This window comes from Mobula birostris, chromosome 31 (assembly GCF_030028105.1).
Source record: "Mobula birostris isolate sMobBir1 chromosome 31, sMobBir1.hap1, whole genome shotgun sequence".
Classification (NCBI taxonomy): Eukaryota; Metazoa; Chordata; class Chondrichthyes; order Myliobatiformes; family Myliobatidae; genus Mobula; species Mobula birostris.
In genome coordinates, this window is record NC_092400.1 from 35,949,903 (window position 1) to 35,964,220 (window position 14,318).

Below are 14,318 nucleotides of genomic sequence, written 5' to 3' on the forward strand. Positions count from 1 at the left end.
TAAATAGTAAAACATAACAGCCACATGTCAGTTAAAATCAGTTATAAATGTCCAGTGCAAGTTAAAAGTGTCCAAAGCAGAGTCAGGTAGAGCAGCTATTTAGCAGTCTGACTGCCTGTGGGAGGAAGCTGTTTAGTAGCCTTGTGGTTTTAGTTTTGATGCTCCTCTAACGTTTGCCTGATGGCAGAAGAACAAACAGTTCATGGAGAGGGTGTGAGGGGTCTTTAATGATGTACCGTGTCTTCTGGAGGCATCGACTCTGAAAGAGGTCTTGGACAGAAGGTAGGGAGACCCCAGTAACCTTCTCTGCTCCCCTAACCACCCTCTGCAAGGCTTTTTTGTCGACAGCACTGCAGCTGGAGTACCAGGTTGTGATGCAAAAGGTCAGCACCCTCTCAACCACACCTCTGTAGAATGTGGTTAAGATGTTAGTGGGGAGTGATGCTTGATTAAACTTCCTCAGAAAGTGCAATCTCTGCTGGGCCCATTTCACAATCCCAGTGGTGTTCCTGGACCAGGTGAGATTGTCCGAGATCTGCACCCCAAGGAACTTGATGTTTTCCACTCTCTCCACTGTGGAGCCGCTGATGCTGAGGGGTGTGTGCTCAGGCTGAGACCGTCTGAAATCGATGATCACCTCCTTGGTTTTGGTGACATTAAGCATCAAGTTGTTATCCCTGCACCAGCTCTCTACGTGTTTGACCTCCTCCCTGTACATTGTTTCATCATTTTTGCTGATCAGGTTCTCCTTGAATCTGGCTGCACAGTCATGTGTTAGCAGTGTAAACAGCAATGAGCTAAGCACACAGCCTTGTGGGGATCCAGTGCTGACTTCAGAGAGCACGACTTCAGGATTGAAGGACGTCCATTTAGGATAGAGATGCGGAGAAATTACTTTAGTCAGAGGGTGGTAAACCTGTGGAATTTGTTGCCGTGATCGGCTGTGGAGGCCAAGTCATTGGGTGCATTTAAGACGGAGATAGATAGGTTCTTGATTAGCCAGGCCATCAAAAGGTATGGGGAGAAGGCAGGGGAGTGGGGATGACTGGAAGATTTGGATCAGCCCATGTTTGAATGGCAGAGCAGACTCAATGGGCCGAATGGCCTACTTCTGCTCCTATATCTTATGGTCTTATGGTCTTATTTTCCTTAGATAGATTAGGGGCCCAAAACTGTTTTACAATACTCCCATGTGCGATTAGACCAGTGCCTAATAAAGCCTCAGCAGTACATCTTTGCTTTTATATTCTAGTTGTCTCGAAATGAATGCATTGTACATTGAACGCTCCTAAATCTAATGGTCTTATGGTCTTATGTACATAATCCTTGAACACTCCTTCCACTCTAATCTTCAGGCACTTTAATTCTAACTGCCAACAGTATTGGTCTCCATTGCTGATGTCTTGTCCCGAGGTCGCAACCCCAGATTTTGTTTTTCTATATCTGAGCCCTGGCGTTATCAGCGCCATTTGTTCACACTGGAAGTCTAACATCCTCCCCAACATCCACCCTTCAGCTGGAAATAAATAATGGCATTTGCTCTCCTTGTGGTGGAGCCCTGATCTGAATCCCCACAATATCCTCTAAGACACGGATTCACGCCTTACGAAGCCACAGATAAAGACTACTTGGAATCACCAGCACAGCTTCTGCGAGAGAACTAATTAGCAGGGCAGAGGAAGCAATTTTAGACCAAATCCGCAAGGAATGTGAGAGAGGTAAGTTTTTAAAATTAATGTGTCAATTAAAGAACAGCAACAGACATTGAAAATCAGAAAATATGGAAACAGCTGAGAAGACACTTCTGCCCACTGGTATGAAGAAAAGGAGGGCTGTTCTGAGCTACGTGTCTTCATTACTTGAAGTATTAACGTCCATTTTCTCTTCACAAACACTGGCTGTCTGTGGTCATTTGCTTTTAGAAGGGATGTGTTGAAGAAGATGGGGAGGAAATTTGGCACCTTATGTGCTTAGTGCCGCTTGCCTATAACACCAGTTTTACAAAATAATGTGAATTTATCGTGAACTTACCTCGAGGGCCAAGAGTGTACCTGCAGCCATTCTGCTAGCATCTTCAGCATTCAGAACTGTTCTGTGGAGGTGGTTTCAGATTATCTGCCTTTATAATTCACAGAACTGGTGAGTTGCTGTAGAACAGGGGTTGTTCCCAACCCGGGGTCCACAAACCCCCTTGATTAGTGGTAAGCCTCCATGCATTAAAAAAAGTTGGGGACCCCTGCTGTGGAAAGACTTTTGTACGTTCAGTGAGATAGATTGTGCAGGAAATGGAAAAGACGTTGTTCTGAATAAAGAACTGAACATTTAAATAAACTGCTGATAGGAACACAGGAATTACATCAATTTAGTTGAAGTATTTTATTGTACAAACATCATGTTGACTAATGTGCCATTAAATGGTGCATTTTGACATGATGGAAATTATCACAGAAAAATTACAGCTCAGTATTGCTTTCTCTATTTAAGGCAGGCGTTGAAATGAATCAGAGTAGAATATGACGACATATAGACTATTGATAACAAATTTACTTTGAACGCATTGGAGAAGTTTTCCAGATTAATCAATGCTGTTTATGGATTGGTCTCTGTAGTTCATGTTATGATGTGTTTCTGGTTTCTGGGTATTCCTTTTTTTTTTGTTGCTATTTTGTGCGATTTTGATCGGCGTGGACGTCAGCCTGCAGTCAACAAACGACACAGTGCTAGACTGAACTGAACTGAACATTCTTGGACTGTTTTGATAACTTTTGTGGTTTGATGTTTTATATTTCGTGGTTTTCACTCATACTTGCCATTTGCATGATTTATTCTTTTTTTGTGCGTTGGGGATTTGGATGATTTTTTGGCGAGCAGGTTCCATGGTTTCTTTGTTTTGTGGCTGTATATGGGGTGTATACTACGTACACACTTTGAGAATAAACGTACTTTGAACCTTTGAATATTTATTATTGTTGCATGTGCTGAGATGCAAAAGCGTTTATTTGTATGCCATCCAGACAAATCATTCCAAATCAAGGCAGTACAAAAGAAAAAAATACAATAACGGAATGCAGAATACAGTCTTACAGTTGTGGGGACAACGTCCATGATGAGGTAGATTAAAGAACAAGAGTCCATCTTTAATATATCAGAGGTCTGTTCAAGAGTCTTATAACAGCAGAACAGAAGCTGTCCCTGAGCCTGGTGGTACATATTCTCAAACTTTGGCATCTTTTGCCTGATGGAAGGGTGGGAGGAGAGAGGATGACTGGGATCAGAGGGGTCTTTGATTATATTAACTGCTTGCAAATTTCTATAGATGCACAGTGGAGAGCATTTTAACTGGCTGCATCACCGTCTGGTATGGTGGTATGGGGGGGTAGGGGGTGGGGGGCTACTTCGCAGGATCAAGATAAGCTGCAGAAAGTAGTGAACTCAGTCAGCTCCATCATGGGCACTAGCCTCCCCGGAACCCAGGACATCTCCAAGGAGCAGCTCCATCATTACGGACCCCCATCACTCAAGGCACGTCCTTATCTCATTCCTATCATCAGGAAGGAGGTACAGAAGCCTGAAGGCACAAACTCAATGATTCAGGAACAGCTTCTTCCCCTCTGCCATCTGATTTCAGAATTGATATTGAAGCCACGAACACTACCTCATTACTTCTTTTTCCCTCTCTTTTTGTACTACTTAGTTAATTTAACTTTTTAAATTTATGTATATACTTACTGCAATTCACAATTTTTATTATTACATATTGCAATGTACTGCTGCCACATAACAACAAATTTCACTACATATGCCAGTGATATTAAACCTGATTCTGATTCTGATTCTTGAAGCAGTGGTATGTGCAGACAGTACTGGCCTGATAGCTGGAATAGGTGGGTTATCATATGATAACGGTAACTGTAGACAGTACTGGCCTGATATCTGGAATAGGTGGGTTATCATATGATAACGGTAACTGTAGACAGTACTGGCCTGATATCTGGAATGGATGGATTATCATGTGATAACGGTAACTGTAGACAGTACTGGCCTGATATCTGGAATAGGTGGGTTATCATATGAGGAAAGTTTGGACAAACTGGGCTTGTATCAGTTGAAGTGATAAAACAACATGTTGGAGGATCTCAGAATTTAGTGGGAAGAAAAGGGGAGAAGGAATAGATGTTGTTTCAGGTTGAATCCTGGCGTCAGGAAAACACAGCATCTGACGTTCTGGTGCAGGGTCTCGACCTAAAACATTGACAGATCCTTTCTCCCCCACAGATACAACTCAACCTGCTGGGTTTCTCAAATCAACGCACACAACACTCACCTGCTGGAGGAACTCAGCAGGACAGGCAGCATCTATGGAAATGAGTACAGTCGACGTTTCAGGCTGAGACCCTTCTGCAGGACTGGAGAAAAAAAAAGATTTAAAAGGTGGAGGGAGGGGAGGGAGAGCGAGACAAGGTGATAGGTGAAACTGGGAGGGAGAGAGATGAAGTAAAGAGCTGGGAAGTTGTTTGGTGAAAAGGGCTGGAGAGGGGGGAATCTGATAGGAGAGGACAGAAGGCCATGGAAGAATGGAAAGCGGGGAGAAGCACCGTGGGGGTGATGGGCAGGCGAGGAGATAAGGTGATGGGGAATGGTGAAGGGGGGGCGTTATCTTCAAATGGTTAATTATTGCTCCACATTCAAGCAACTGCAGTCTCTTGTATCTCAAATGTATCAGCTGGTGTTCAGAAAAATGAGAGGAAACTAGATTGAGTCGTATAAGATCCTGAGCAATCTTGATGGGTGGACATGGAGAGGATATTTCAGTGTCTAGAACGAGGGGTCAGTCATAGTCAAAGTAAATTTATTATCAAAGTTCAGTACGTAAACGGTTCTTCACTATAGTTTACATTGAGACTCATTTCCTTGCAGTATTTACAGGAAAATACAGCAATCCAATAGAACTTCCCTTTGAAACAGGGAAGAGGAAAAATAATTTCTCTCTATAGGTTGTGAATCTTTAATATTCTGCTCCTCAAGAAATGGTATCAACAGAATCAGAATCAGAATCAGGTTTAGTATCACCGGCACGTGTCGTGAAATTTGTTCACTTGGCAGCAGCAGCTCAATGTAATACATAATACAGAAAGAGAAAAAATAAGTAAGTAAATCAATTACAGTAACAATCCATGGAAGCATCAGAACAGACCGTGAAGTGCGTTGTTCCTGTCAAACCAATCAGGGAGGACGTGCTGGGGAAGGCCTCGCTTCCAGCGTATGGTAACGTTATGGAGCGACACGGGAGCCAAGACTTTACACTTTACACAAATACTTTACACTTCCTGCAATCACCTTGGCTCCCATCGCTGTCTGTAAGGAGTTTCCCGGGTGCTCCAATTTCCTCCAGAGATGTACTGTTAGGGTTAGTGAGTTGTAGGCATGCCACACTGTTGCTGGAGATGTGGTCTTCCCCAGCACATCCTCACTGACTGGCTTGGCATGGACAGCGCATTTCACTGTCTGCTTTGATGACAGATGAATCAAATCTTTAACCGTTGTGAGTGTTTATGAGTAGGTACCTCTGCAGCTGCGACATTTAATTCGCTTTATAATTGGATAATCCTTTGGACATGTTAATTCTGTGCTAGATTATACTGCCTGGCATTGTGATTACTCAGTAAAATGAATGGTACCGTTTGCAGAACTAATGGAAAATTTGCCAATTTAAATTGTTTTACTGAAGTTACTTTTTCCTCAATTAATTTCATTCATAAAGAGATGTTGCCAATTAAATGTATCACAGGATAAAAGCAACCAGGTGCCAAACAAACTTCTTTATTAATTGGGATTTGTTGAAACATTCAATGGTCCACTATATAGTTTAAAACAGGGCTCATTAACTCTTTAGTTCACTTCCAAAGCTTTCAAACCCCACTGTTTTCAGAGATGAACCTGCCCAAGGTTTGAGCTTGGTGAGTTTTGTTTATTTATTTAGCGATAGCGCACGGAGTAAGCTCTGCTGGCCCTTCGAGCTCGCCTCGCCAGCTACCCCTAACAATCCCAATTTAACCCCAACCGAATCACAGGACAATTTTCAATGACCAATTAACCTACCCAGGACGTCTTTGGACCGGAAGGCCTGGGGAAATCCCAGACATTCCATGGGGAGGAAGTATAGAGGCTTCTTACAGAACGGGGCCGGAATTGAACTCTGACCTCAGAAATACTCTGAGCTGTAATAGCGTTGTTCTAACCGCTACACAACCGTAGTCCCAGAGTTCTTCTCTGAGTCCCTGAATCAGAATCTTCTTTGGTGATTGGCCTGCGGATTCACTGCCGGTCATCTCATACGTTTTATAGTGGCTAGCTGAACGCTTTACAGTGCCAGTAACCGGGATTTAATTCCCACTGCTGTTGTACATTCTCCTTGTGACTGTGTGGGTTTTCTCCAGGGGCTCTGATTTCCTCCTATAGTCCAAAGCCATACAAATTAGGATTAGCAAGTTTTGGGCATATTTCGCTAGTGCTGGAAGCATGGAGATACTTGCGGGCTTCCCCCAGCTCGTATAGTGTTTGGAATGTGTTGGTCATTGTTGCAAAACAACATATTTAATCGTATTGTTTGATATCTTGATGCACAAGTGGCAAATAAATTAATCTTTTGCATGCCTTCCATACATTTACACAGCTGGAACTCCAACCCTTATCCACTCGAGTGTGTATCTTCCTCAAGTTCCTGCAGGCGCCATTCCACAATTACTTCAATCACTTTATTCCTTAATGTTTGTTTATGTTTTTGAAATGTGTCAATTGGTCCCTTTCACAAGATCCCAATTTGTTGGTTCTGAGAATAGAGAGACTGAAGTTCCATGTCCTCAGTGATTATTGACCAGATGTTGACTATGTGGCCATTCCTTCAATGTGTTTCTGTGTCTGAGTAGTCCCCAGCATCTCTTCCTAGCCCACAGACCCCAAGGAGATACCTGAGCTTGCTCTGGCTGCTATAGTATTGTTTATTAAAACCATAGTTGTGAAATATGTTTTCCGAATTGGACAAAGTTTTATCCATTTTTTTTTAGTTTATTTGTGACAGATATCAGACCACGGTGCTAGGAACTGAGAGTGTCCATGGGTAGAGCTGAATGCACACCAGGACACCAGCGCGCCGATAATCATTGGTTGCTTTGGCCCTCCTCTGTTGAGCACAAAGCCTAGCTTGAGGCAATAAACCAGACTGCCTCTCCAGACAGAGGGAGTAGCAGTAGCGTAACGGTTAGCTTATGCAATTACTGCACCAGTGACCTGGTTTCAGTTCCCGCCGCTGTCTGTAAGGAGTTTGTACGTTCTCCCTGTGACCGTGTGTTTCCTCTGGGTTCAATTCCCACTGTTGTCTGTAAGGAGGGTTGTACAATCTCCCTGTGATCGCGTGTGTTTCCTCCCACATCCCAAAGATGTCCAGGTGAGGAGGTTAATTGGTCACAGGGTGTAACTGGGAGGTGCAGGCTTGTTAGGCCGGAAGGGCCTGTTCCTGTGCTGTATCTCTAAATAACAAAATACACTGCTTTGTCCTTCATACTACTTCTCAAAAGAACATTAAAAATCCCGCAGCTCTGATCAGAGCAAGACAAATGGCTTTCCTTGGGGATTTGGATAATATCCATTATCACAGAAGCCTTCAAAATTAGATCAAGTAGTCTGTAGAGCTTGTTATTACAAAACGGTCACTGTACTCACTAATAATTATAGAAGCCAATAATTGACTTCAGCATTTTGTTAAAATGATATATAAATGCAACACTGATTTACTGATATTAAATTTTGTTAAAATGATATATAAATGCAACACTGATTTACTGATATTAAATTTCTGAGCCAAGAGGTAGTTATAACACCAAAGCCCATCAAATGAAAGCTCATCTCCTTAACACCGCTTTTTCTCTCTGCAAATACTAGTCTTTATTTAGGTTTCCAATTCCCAGAGGATTTTAATTTTGTTACTTATAGTTATATGTCTGATATTGGTCGCTGCTGCCATCAGGAAGAAGTTACAGGAGCCTCAAGTCCCACACCACCAGGCTGAGGAACAATTATTACCCTTCAACCATCAGGCTCCTGAACCAAAGGAGATAACTTCACCTCCCTCAACTTCACTTACCCCATCACTGACATGTTCCCTCAACCTATAGACTCACTTTCAAGGACCCATCATCTCATTTCTCGATATTTATTGCTTGTTGATTTATTATTTATTTCTTTTTGTATTTGCACAGTTTGTTGTCTTTTGCACACTGGTTGAATCCCCAAGTTGGTGCGTCTTTCATTGATTCTATTATGGCTATTATTCTATTGTTGACTTATTGGGTATGCCTGCAAGAAAGTGAATCTCAGGGTTGTACACGGTGACATGTATGTACTCTGATAATACATTTACTCTGAACTTCGCACTTTGTCTCATGAGACCCACGGTGGCTCTCTAAAATGCCACAGCAAATCTCAGATGGTCTAAGCATTCAATATTTTTTTGAGAAAAATCATTTCCGCAGCGTGTAAAAATTAAGTTCCTCGGGCAACTGATTTCCTCGCTGGGAGATAATTGTTGCTGGAACAAGATAAGTCTCAGGAAATTGTAGAAAAAATATTAATTATTTTTAGAAGCTTGAAGAAAAGGGAGTATAACTAACTAGAACTAAAATAGATTGGTCAGGATGTACTGGACGAATAATGAAAAGATGCTTCCAGTTGTCTGAAGCTGATTATGTTCTAAATTTGTTCTCCCTCCAGTTGCTCGAGGCTCACCCAGGCCAGCCTGGACCCTGCTCCTTGAATGTGATTCATTGTATTCTGATTATCTGTCTGTGATATTCCCTCTCTTTCTCTCTTTCTCTCCCTCTCTCTCTGACTCCCTCTGACTCACTCTCTCTCTCTCTCTCTCTCTGTCCTTCTCTGTCTGTCTGTCTGTCTCTCTTCCCCATGACTTTCACCCTCTCTCTGTTTCTGTCTCTGTCTCTCTTTGTTTCTCCCTGCCTCCCCATCTCTCTTTATCTATCTATCTATCTCTCTTTCTCTTTCTCTTTCAAAAGTTTCAGGTAAGAGGGAAAAGGTTTAAAGGAGATGTGTGAGGCATTTTGTTTTTGTTTTACACACTGAAAGTGGCAGTGCTTGAGCATACTGCCATGGGAGACAGGTAGAGTACAGATTCAATAACATTAGCAATGTATCAGAGGTACTTAGACCGGCAGGAAAAGAGGGATAAGGATCTTGTGCAGGCAAAATAGATGAGTTAGATGAGCCTCATGGTCAGCACAGATGTTATGGGCTGAATGGCCTGCTCCCATACAGTACTGTTCCATGTTCTCTTCCGCTTTCCTCCTCTCTGTCTCTTTCTTGCTCAGGTAAATGTCTTTAGAGAGGAGCACAGAATGGCCTGATGGAGAGCTGAATGCTACTGTTTGCTAGTATTCTCTATGGAAAGGGAACATTTACCAACACTTTGAATTCTCTGCAGTACCTTTACAGCGGTAAAAACATACAAGCTTTTGTGTATTTAATATATCAGTAATATTTTAAAAATTTCTTCATGGGGGAGAGAGAGAGAGACGTTCGTTATAAAAAAAGCACAGCATTTTTTTCTTCGCAAGGTGAACAAAATGAAAGTTAAAAAATTGCAGAAAATGGACAAAATTCACAGGTTCGTAAAGTGAGTGATGATAATAAATTTTTAATAAGTAGAAATAGCTGGCTACGTCTGAAAGACAGACAAGTACGATTGCACAACAGATAACTGGGTGATGTATACTGAACAAATTGAACTGTATTTTGAAGTAAATGAAATAGCCAATGAAATGTGAGTGCCAGTTTTGTTGTATGTTATAGGTGGAAAAACATACAGTTTGTCTAGAAGTTTGACTGCACCAACCAAACCAGCCAAAATTATCTTTGCTGATATTGTGAAAGTAACGAAGGAACATTTAGAAACAAAACTAATGTTGATTGCAGAATTCCTTAGGTTTCATAAGTGGAATCAAAAGGAAGGGGAGTCCGTTTCAGCTTGTGTGACTGAATTGAAGAAATTGCCTGAACATTGTCAGTTCAGCGATGGGCTTGATGATGCACTGAGAGATTGTTTAGTTTGCGGAATCTTTCAAGAAAGCATTCAAAAACAGTTCCTATCTGGAACACAACTCTCATTTAAAAGAGCAGTCGAAATAGCTGTATCAATGTAAACTGCATACAGAGATACAATCGTGTTGCATTCAGGGATTAAATGCCTGACGCAGGCCTTTCCCTCTCCAGGGATTAAAATGAGCATGAACAAAATTGTAACATCCAAACAAAAACCTGCCTGGCCAAACAAACTGTGTTACCATTGTGACCAGGGCTCATATACACCAAACCAATGCAGGTTTAAAGGTGGAACTTACAGAAAATGTAACAAAGTATGACACATATAAAGAGCATGATGGGCAGGCAAAAATAAATGGACTGCACAGTGAAGAGAAATAGATAAAAGTCAAGTTGCAATTTCAAGAAGAGCACTAACCTGCATACCGTTGGTGAAAAATCTGATAATGATGAGAGTGACACAGGACTGAGCAGCCTTCGGACTTACAATGTGAAAATTAACACGAGACAAGCAATATGACTTCTAGCAGAAATTAACCACAAATTAATTGAAATGAAATTGATCACTGACTCACCTGTTTCATTTATTCCACAAAATGAATTTGATTGGCATTTCAAAGATACTGAACTGAAGCCTGCAGATATCCAACTAAGAACTTGTACTGACAAACGACAGCTCCTGTGGGAAAGACGTTTGCAACAGTGAGATACGACCAGCAAGCCCCATGGAGCTTGTACGTGGTAAAAACAGGAGGGCCAGTGTTGCGGAGCCAGAATTAACATACGCAATTACAACTTGATTGGAGATTCATCCACCGTTTTCATGCCACATCCTCTGCAGCAGTTAACTGAATGCAAATTAAGAAAGATGGTGCCACAGCAGTCTTAAAGGGCAGCATTGGGAAAACTCGAACATATTAATGGTAAAATAAAGATAAATGAAAATGATACAAGGCTCATCCAGTTCTTGATACCATCTGTGATAAAGTAGTCAGTGTGCTAGATCGCATGGAGGCTATGGAGTTCTTTTCAAGGTTGAGTGGAGCCCATGGGCAACACCAAAGGTTCAAAGGTACAACTTAATGTCGGAGAAATGTATACAATACACATCCTGAAATGCTCTTTCTTCACAAACATCCACAAAAACAGAGGAGTACCTCAAGAATGAATGACAGCCAAATGTTAGAACCCCTAAGTCCCCCCCCAAGCTCCCCTCCCTTCCACATGTAAGTGGCAGCGAGAAACAATCCTCCTCTCCCCCACTGGCAAAAATAAAGTGCACCCACTACCAGCACTCAAGCGTGAGCAAAGCAATAGCAAAGTCACAGACTTGCAGTTATCCCACAGACTACATTGTTCACCCGATAATTCGACATGCTGCAGGCTCTCTCTCTCCTAATAAGGGAGAAAGAGGTGACTCCATTTTCCAACGGGCGGGGAGAGATAACAAACAACTCATTGGTTTATGATGTAAAAAGCCAGTTACATCGCTTTTTTCGAACTCTGTGCCTGAAGGTTGCAAAGATCCCCGGTCCCCAGGCACACAGCAGATATTCCAACTCCTCCAACGACACACGGGTCTCCTGTGACGACACTGACCCTTGATCCGCCCGTCTCCAGTTACTCGAGTTCCCAGGCTTCTGAATCCATGCCGAAATCTTAGGCCGAGACTTTGGCATGCCGATTAGTGGCCGATTGTGGAACCCCAAGAGCAGGTCCCATTCCCACAAAGAACCGTGGTCAGCGTGTAACTCCAGGTCAAGGTCTTCAAAAGAACCCTGAAAGGGAAAAATAGAGATACTAAAGGTGGAAATAGAACTGTTTTCGAAGATGCAAGCAAAGGAGTCACCGTTGGGCGCCATAACTACTTAGCTCCGCCTCCTCAAACTTGGTCCCAATACCCAAGAAAGATAGATCTGGCAGGATCTATGGTGATTTTAAGATCATCATCAAACCAGTACTGAAAGTAAATCTATAACCTCTACCCAGGATAGAGGATATCTTTGAAAACCTTTCTGGAGGGAAACACTAGAGCAAAGTGGACAGCTGAGGTCTACCTACAGATAGAGATGGAAGAAGAGTCCAAAGTGTTTCTCACCATAAACACTAACAAAGTGTGAATTCTGTAAACCAAGCATCACTTACTGTGGTCACACCATTGACACACAAGGTTTACACAAGTGTGTTGAGAAAATTCAAGCAGTGCTGTGTACTCCAAAGCCAAAGGTTATGTCGCAGTTGCAGTCTGCTTTAGGATTTACCAAATACTATAACAGGATCCTACCAAGTCTGACTACTGCGCTTCACCTCTTGAACTCATTTCTGCAGATCAGGAAGAAATGGTAATGGACAAAGAAGTGTGAGATGACTTTCCAAAAGGTAAAGAAAATGGTGATGCCTGACACTGTACTCACACATTGTGATCCACATGGTCCAGTGAAGCTTGCCTGTGATGCCTCACTTCGTGGTATAGGTGCAGTCATGTCATGTGTTATGAGTGATGGAAGTGAACGTCCCATAGTCTTTGTGTCACGTTCCCTTACCGCTGCAGAGAAAAGTTACACACAGATTGACAGAGAGGCCTTGAATTTGGTTTGGGGGGTAAAATGGTTCAACCAGTACGTGTATGGGGGAGAGTTTACCCTCATTACTGATCATCAACCACTAGTGTCCATTTTCAATTCACAGAAGGGCGTTCCACTAACAGCAACAGCATGAATGTAGAGGTGGGCTCTGTTTCCTTGGAGATCACCGTTGCAAGGTTGAATTCAAGAGGATGACTAATCATAGAAATGCTGATGGATTGTCCTGTTTATCCTTAGAAAAGGAAATACCTGAAAAATTGACAAAAGAGGCCAGTCCTCTTTATGTATTTTCCCTAATGTAAATCAAAAGTTTCCCTATTATGACAGAGATGATCCAAAGAGAAACCAGAAAGACCCCACACTGTCTCGGGTGTACATGGCTACCCAAAATGGCTGGATTGAGCAGCAGAAACTCAGTTCCCTCTTTTCTACCAGCCAAGGAGGAACTTGCCCTTGATGGGGTTTGTGTTATGTGGGGTTTGAGAGCTGTTGTACCATCCAAGCTGAGAGCTAAAATGTTGGAGGAGCTGTATGCTGGTCATCGCGGCATGCTCAAAATGAATGTCCCGGCTTGAAGCTCTGTCTGGTGGTCTGTGATAGCTTGTCTGGGATGTCAAAATGTCAAGAAGGTGCCAAGAACAGTGTCTCTCCATCCACGAAAATAGCCTGCATTGCCCTGGCAGAGGATTCATGTAGATTTTGCCAAACCATTCATGGGCACGAGTTTCCTGGTGGTAGTGGATGCAGCTACAAAGATTGAGTCTGATATCATGTGGAAATTGTGTCTGATATCATGTGTAGATTGTCTGATATCATGTGCAGATTGTGTCTGATATCATGTGTAGATTGTCTGATATCATGTGTAGATTGTCTGATATCATGTGGAAATTGTGTCTGATATCATGTGTAGATTGTGTCTGATATCATGTGGAGATTGTGTCTGATATCGTGTGGAGATTGTGTCTGATATCATCATGTGCAGATTGTGCCTGATATCATGTGTAGATTGTCTGATATCATGTGTAGATTGTGTCTGATATCATGTGGAGATTGTGTCTGATACCATGTGGAAATTGTGTCTGATATCATGTGTAGATTGTGTCTGATACCATGTGAAGATTGTGTCTGATATCATGTGTAGATTGTGTCTGATATCATGTGGAGATTGTGTCTGATATCATGTGTAGATTGTGTCTGATATCATGTGGAGATTGTGTCTGATATCATGCGTAGATTGTGTCTGATATCATCTGGAAATGACATGTCAATCAGTTGAAGAGAGCAGGGTCAAGTGTCAGAGAAGAAAGGTGTCCCGTGCTGTCAGAACCACTTCCTGCAGTCCCAGAGTCAACTTCTGAAACCACCACAGAGGAGGCCTCGGAACCTGAGGTTGTTTCACATCCATGAGTCTCACCTGCCAAACAGAGTGGGCCCCTCCCCGCCCCCTCATTAGGCAAGGCATTATCACACAAAAGTATCTATCTATGTGTGTGTATATGGACTAGGGAACAATATCTTACATATTTGAGTTGAAATACATTCTATATTGAGTTAGAGTTTATAGCTAAGCAGGGATGAGTGTTGTGTATATAATATTTCTGTAATATTTCAGTAATATTGTTAATA

General features: G+C 42.3%; 1 protein-coding gene across 1 annotated transcript in view; it reads left to right on the forward strand.

Annotated features, from left to right (window-relative positions):
• Window positions 1-1,657: 1,657 nt before the first annotated feature.
• myo1ha (myosin IHa) overlaps window positions 1,658-14,318 on the forward strand; it is a 112,258-nt gene continuing 99,597 nt past the window's right edge. Inside the window, exon 1 of the mRNA XM_072247998.1 lies at window positions 1,658-1,718. The gene's annotated coding sequence lies outside the window, so the exon portion shown is untranslated. The remainder of the gene's footprint in view (window positions 1,719-14,318) is intronic.